The sequence below is a fragment of the Apis dorsata genome, unplaced genomic scaffold (genome assembly GCF_000469605.1).
Source record: "Apis dorsata unplaced genomic scaffold, Apis dorsata 1.3 scaffold_527, whole genome shotgun sequence".
Classification (NCBI taxonomy): domain Eukaryota; kingdom Metazoa; phylum Arthropoda; class Insecta; order Hymenoptera; family Apidae; genus Apis; species Apis dorsata.
Genome location: NW_006263750.1, coordinates 700,393 through 707,755, shown reverse-complemented (window position 1 = coordinate 707,755; position 7,363 = coordinate 700,393). Strand labels below are relative to the sequence as shown.

The window sequence follows — 7,363 nt, the reverse complement described above, 5'->3', positions numbered from 1 at the left end:
CCAAGATCTCGATATGGATACAAAAATTATTCGTAAAAAAAAAAAAAAAAAAAGAATTTTAAAGAAAAATCTTAAATCAATTGAATTACCAAGACGTTGTCCTTATTACTTATGCTCTTTCATTTTTAAAGCTTCTAACTTTCTCTCCTAACTTCTCTTTCTTTATCCTTTTCCACCCTATATCTTACCACCGCTGACTACAGCAGAATTTGAATTTGTCGAGAGAAAATAGAGAGTATCGCGATCCATTCTCGAATCTATGGTTACGTTCACTATCGGTATCGAGATTGTGCAGAAGCATTCCAAGGGAAGAACGTACATGGAAATGGGACTTGCAAAGTATATGTATTGTATTAAACCCGATCCAAATAAGCTTCCGCATAAAACTCTAAAATAAGTGCGAATTGTTTCGAGCAGCTATTCTCACAATAGCATTTCGATACCGAGGAACACGAAACACGCGATACCTTATATACTTCAATTAAACGTTACACGTTTACGTGTACCACCGCTTTCATCCTTATTTGTTTTATCCCCGACCTACAGGCGACGCAACCACCGGCCCCTATCCTTTTTTTTCTTTTTTTTTTTTCCCTTCCATTAATGAACAGGAAATTGAACTCCGAAAAAAAGAGTTAATGTCTTTCATTGTAGGCTCGTATACGCGGATACGCACATCCGACGAGCAAGACCCATCGATTTAGACGATAAAACGCGGACGACAACGCTCGACATTCAATCCCGCTTCGACAACGAATTGGTTTTTGCCCGTTAACCGAGCTCGCCCACCGCACCACTCCACCATCCTCCCCCATCCCTTTCTACCGCATTAGTCAACCATCCCGATGAAACTCGAGGACAGATCGATCTTCGCTTCTCGACTCGACGCACCACTCAACTTCGATACTTGTAAAATTCTCTATCCCGCTTTACGCTTCTTTAACGCTCTCTAACGTGGATCCACAATCCACGCTACTCGCGCACACTACGTTCGTACGAGTAACGGTTCGGCTCACTTGACCCTAGGCGCGAAAAATGCGGCCCGGTAAATCGATTTCGACTCGACTCACCCGGTACATCTATAATGCCCGACCTCCGAGAACCGCTCGCGGCAACGCACGTACATCCTGAAGCCGGTAGGGGCGTGAACACGCCGGGCCTTTTTCGTCCGGCTTTCAATTCCGCCCTTTTTTTCCCCTCCGTGGGCTCTCTCGCGAACAGGGAAAAGGAAACCGATCGAACGGAACCGTGCGCACGTACACGGGCCCTGGCCACGCGTGTATCGTTCCACGGAAAGAAATATCGCGGTGATACGTCACGGAACCGCTCCAAGGAGTAAAAAAAGCGAGAGGAAGGTCAAGAAATCGGACCGTGAAATTCTTGATTTAAAACGGGGATATTTTTTAAAAAGATCCGTGTTTTTAAGATATTTCGCGAATTCTTTTTCTTCCGTTTCCCTTAGTCCTTTCCCCTCCCTTCCCCGTTTTTGGTTTAATATCGTATTCTGTGAATAACAACGTTTTTTACGCTAGAGCGTCGTGGAAAAAGATATCGAATATAAAAAAACGGGAAGAGTAAATAAAGGTGTGATAAGAATAACGAAATGCAGAGGATATATCTGAAGGGTTTGGATAAGAATGCAGAAACGTTAAGTTTGGAAATATGAAAATCGCACAAGAAACGAATAGCGTAAATGGCGATAAAGATCGGACGATCTCTATATCGGCCCCTAGCCCGCTTTTCCTACACGAGGAAGCCGCATTCGTGGAATGCTTCAACGTGGAAATGCGGTCGTCTTCTATCCGGAACAAGGACATTCACGGTAATATCTCGGATGAGATTAAACGGAGCTTGCATTCTTCGCATGGGGTGTAGGGTAATGTTCACGGTAAATACGACGCTTTCGGCGACTGCATCGGAGATACACAAGAAATACAATTGTACGTGTGTGTATGTATGTGGAGAGGTATCGCGAAATCTACTTTTAAAATCAAAATCTACGTCAAGTAGATCTCAGTGTGTACCAATATTACACGTTTCATATTATATTTCGCGTGTGTATTTTTTAAACAATAACATTACGTTGCTTGTAGGCACCATTTCGCTCGGAATTTTTACATTTTATTACAATTATTCCGCAACGCAAGCTTAACACAGGTTTCGCTTAAAGGTACCCTTTGTTTTGCACGATGAATTATATTAACTCAAAGTACTTATATATGCATCTAAAAATGATTTTATTCCATTGTTTAAATAGTGGAACAAAGGACGATACTGAGCGCACGCGGGCAGTTGTCGGATAAAAAGCGAATCGCAAATATTTCAGATTTACTCGTAGAGATTGTATAAATCAAAGCGATAAAAGTTGGAGAAGGATAATTACATCGGAAAGATACGGAATGAACGAGATAAGAGGAAGATTCAGTTGTGACTTACATTGGATTGGTGGAGTTCCAGTAGATGTCCGGCAGGCGGGAACAGGTGGCCTCCCGAGGGAAGGCCTCCATCACAGCTAACAGAAGAAGAAATAGGATGAACCAAGGCATGATGTCCAGCTGAATCTTGAGGCCGTTTGTGTACCGCTTCCAGGAGAAAACTATGGGTCACCTGTGCGCGATAAAGGATGCATAATCAATAATTCTGAATCTGAACGGATAATCAATTTAAAATGAGAGACACGAATACGATAAAATGAGAGAGATGCTGGCTACAAGTATTTAGCGTCCCTCGATATTACCAAGCCCGAGAGAACTACTGCGCTTAAATAAAGCCGTAAACTGTACTGTGTAATTAGAATCCAAGAATTCAAGCTAATTAACGATTCAAAGGATTCCACTCCTATTTCTTGGGTATCCGCGAGGGCGTAGAAGGTTCTGCCGTAGACAATAAAAGGAAAGTAAAAGCTTGCCGACTCGTACAATCGTAACGAAGAAACCTGAACTTAATTTGTACCACGGTCTTGCATACCCGTAAAATCTTAACAACGTATTTTGCAGCGTGCGCGTGAACAAAAAAATTCATTTTCGCTCCTCGATCGCTTTTATCATTGTGCTCGACGATTTCATTAAGCGCGGATCGATTTCGTTTGATTTCTTGATATTACGATACATCCGCTCGACATAACTCGTTCCGATCTTTTCCCTATTAATGGCTATTATTTACGAAGAAAATACAAAAACAAGTTGTAACAATGGAAATGAGTGGATAAATTAAAAATTTAACCCACCATTTAAATGGTGGAACCGATGAAGAAACAGGATCAACTTGAGAGGAACTGAAAGGATTTAAAAAGAACAAGAAATCGAAACGATGTCGGATGACGATGCATTTTACAATGTTGTGTGCAAGCAATCAGCATCGTACTGGACGAAAATAAAAATAAGGTAGGGCAATAAGAAATGATGAAAAGGAGCAAACAGAAAATGTCAAGTATCGGGATGCAGTCACGTCTACTTTAACCACGAAATCTCGCGGTGAAGCAACTACTGTCCTCTCCTGCCTCTTTTTCAGGTTAACTGCTCTCAATTTATATCCAATCTACCTGTCCTTCATATTTCAACTTTCTTAATATTCTCAAATAATACCCATTCTTACATAAATTCGTATATATATATAATCTGATACAAAAATACATACCTTAAATTCAATATTATCCCAATTTGCATAAACTACTTGTTTTTGTACATCGAATATCTTTTGTACATCGAACGAGAAGTAGCGATACATTCGCATAAATTCTCGAATTTAATTTGTACGTATACTCGCATCTACTGTCAGGCTTAATCTCCTCAGCGAGATACCAGTTCAACGTTCCTCATTGCAAAAGGCCCCCCATCGAGCGAATCTTGTTTGGAACAGAGTCACCTGCTTTCAGACCCGTAGCCCCGGATGATCTCGAAGGAAAGGCGGAACTTTATTGCGTTCTTGCACGAAAGACACGTTTACGACGTGAGTCGGAAGAGAACGAGAGTGAAACGTGTGGCCTGGTCCGATCCAAAAGAGTGAGAAGAGAAAGGAATAAAGCATGAAACAGTGTACATTCAGTGGAGAAAAAGACCATTAAAGATCTACCGAGCTGTCGGATAACTCGTTGTTCTGTTCACGAGGCAGATTCATCCTTAGCTACAGGATTTTTCTTCTATTCCCCTCTTCCATCTTTATCTTTGTTTTATCGTTCCTCTCATTCATTTTTCTCTACTAATTTATCACATCAAAATCCGATTTTTTCGAGATTACTTCAAAATCACAATGTACATCCCTTATTATTCAATGAAATAATATAATTTCAATTGTATAACAAAATAACAATATAAGAATGTAATTACTTTTATTTTATGATTTACATTTATTTAGAAATTCTTGATTAAATGTCTCTTTCTTATAAAATTCTATCTAGAATTTAGTTCTATAATCATAATTCATTTCTGTACTGTAAGAAATTATTAAATTCCATCCAAAATTTATGCATGGATAATGATCAAAAGAATAGGGACGTTTGGAACTTTTCATTATAATAGAAAAATATTCTTAGAAGTCTTTACTGTTAATTTGTTATACGTTAATATTTAAAAACTCTTACGATAAAATAAATTGAAATAAAAATAAATACATATAATTCTGTAACGTGAAACAAGGGAGTGTACATGACGCTTCAACGAGAAAAAAGAGAAAAACATAAAAAACAAAACCACACCGCGAAATTTAGTTTCTCATTAGTGCCCTTACTGTAGCCAGCACCTCGAAATGTTAATTAAAACCGACAAAAACAATATTGTCGCAGGACCAGTTAACTTGCAAAATGTATGCATACAGATGCATGCGTATGCGTATGTACATATATCCATGCATATTCGTAATGGATGAGCACGGTTGTTTTGTTTTGAATGAATACCGGCGAGGTATCGTGTATATACGCGCACGCATATCCACATACAGGTGCACGCAGACACGTGTACGACAGTGACAGTGTTAGTAAATCGACCGATATACGTTCACGCATCGCATTCATATGCCTACATATATAAGAGCATAGGTAATGGTAAAACATGACAGAGTACTCACTTTTTGCAAGTGACCGAGTGGGCTGCGTCTGCACTTTCGTCACGTAAACACCACCGTTTATTGTTCTTCGCGTAGACAAGCGATTAACCGTACGCGTGGCACAATTACAGACCGATTGCCTCCACGAACTAGCACGTAATCCCGGTTTAATCGGACAAAGGATCTATATAGAATAGATCCTGCCTATACGATGAAAATCGAACTCGAGAAAACGTTGACAATCAAAACTGGAATTAATCGCCACGACGTTGAATCGCGTGTAATCAATTTTCCGGCGTTGGCGTATAAAATGAGAGAAATTCCGATTACTATCAATTACGATCGCGATACGATCTTGATAAATTCGTGAAAACGGACGAAAACGTTAAAGTGTAGACACGAGAGCAGCAACGGTGTCGAAAAGTTAAAACCGATCGAACGAATTAATTAAGGTGTTAATTAATCAATTGATGCTTGTAACGATGCGAGTAATTGGCCACGCGTTGTCTGTTGTCTCGATCGACACGACGAATTCGAAATTCACGGGGTCGCGACAAATCCTTCCACTCCTATGAAGTGAACACAATGTCGTTGCTTCGTTGTAATCCAACTGGGAAAAAAGCTTTCTTTGCACACACGAATATATTTTTTCACGTGATAGTACGATAAATCATTCGTCCACGAGCACCTTTGTAGCACACACGCGAATATAATGTCACGAAACACGACGCCGAATTAGTAGACAGCACACGAAAAACATTGGAATTGAATTTCAGTTGCTAAATGCAACTTTGGTTTCCTCAATACTGCGTCACTGTTGAATTCAATGTCGAGATTGTAACGTTATGGCGAAATTGATTGACACTCGGAATATATATCTTAAGATGATAGTTCTTTTAAATTTTCGTAAAAACAGTGAAGAAAAGCTTCAATCACAAATCAATCCTTAGTTATTTTTTTCGATCGTTTTCCACAGGAATAATATACAATTGAATTTTCTTCCAAACGTATTTTCTTTCATATACCAGAAATTTTATTATTTCTTCTATCGATATATTGGAATAAACATTGGTATATTTCTCGTAGTTGATCAAAAAGATATTTGAAGAATCCAAACTTTTTTCGAAAGCAACCAATATGATATTCCGTTTGCGCGCGAAACAAGATTTCAATTTTTTCGAATATGTACGTTACAAGATAATGGCTACAATAGCCTCAGGTCTGTTAGATTAATGGCGTCTCCGTTCTGGAATGTTTATTTCTTTTTGTATATTCCTAGAATTTGATTCTATAACTTACTTTAGGCAAATTGTACTGTTATTGTTTGTAACTTTGATATTTCTTCTACACTCAACCTCATAAAATGAACGATTTGCAATTGATTTGAATCAGCTTTAGTTCGAAATATCAATGATTCATCGATGTACTTCGAAAAAATGTAACGGTTTCAAATCGACCACGAAACGACACTATAACACAATCCGACCACGAATAAAAATAGTCACGATGAACTTTTTAACCAACAACGAACACTGATCGAAGCACAAATTCGATTATCAATGTCTCGCGTAATGCTGTTGTACCGGTACTGATTTCAATCACACATACGATACACGCACCCTAGTGGTTTAATGAATAAACTACACTGCTCCTTCTCTGCAACTCGTCCTTGTGTGGGATCAAATTCTCGTTTTCCTGATATTTCGAACGAGAAGAATGTCACACAGCACAGATATCCTTTAAGGATGTGTTTGCAGGAGTCACGTTTAATCACCGTCAACAGTTTTGTTTTCTTTCCACCACTCTTTTCGCTGTCACTCTCCCTCTCTGAAATGAAAACACGCGAGACGAACACCGTAAGCACTGCGGTCGACACGATCGTAACCGAAGCGAACCGAACGAGGAACGAGCGCTTCGTTCGAGTGGACCGTACGAACCAGCGTGTTACACCGGCGATTGATTTGCTATCGCAAAACAGTTGGTAACTACTGTTTAAATAGATGTTTTGTCACGATGTGATTCTTCGCCTGTTTTAATCTCAGGTGTAAGCCTGTATCTGTACTCTTTATTTTCGCGAAGATCGCGTGGATACTTTCAATCGCAGTCCCGTGCCGTCGCTGCTCGCTCGTCCGTTGGCGGGCTTCGAATGACGAGCTGCGATCGCTCCCCACGCAACGCTCCGGCTTTCTCACTCGTTCTCCCTCGTACCTTGCGCACACTCTCTCTATCGCGTTCGTAAACGTTCTGTCTTCCTTTACTCCTTCCTTTCTCCCTTTCGCTCGCGAAGCTTTCGCTGGCTAGCGCGCACTCTCTTCCTCTTTCT

At 39.9% G+C, this 7,363-nt stretch overlaps 1 long non-coding RNA gene across 4 annotated transcripts in view; it reads right to left on the bottom strand.

The window, feature by feature from the left end:
- LOC116186254 overlaps positions 1-7,363 on the bottom strand; it is a 441,761-nt gene extending 434,398 nt beyond the window's left edge. For 3 of the 4 annotated variants that reach the window (XR_004151211.1, XR_004151210.1, XR_004151212.1), the window contains exons 1-2: positions 5,062-7,359; positions 2,437-2,607 (exon numbers count right to left, since the gene is read on the bottom strand). This is a non-coding gene — a long non-coding RNA (uncharacterized LOC116186254). Of the gene's footprint in view, positions 1-2,436; positions 2,608-5,061 lie in introns of all 4 variants that reach the window. The other variant, XR_004151213.1, reaches the window with a different exon arrangement.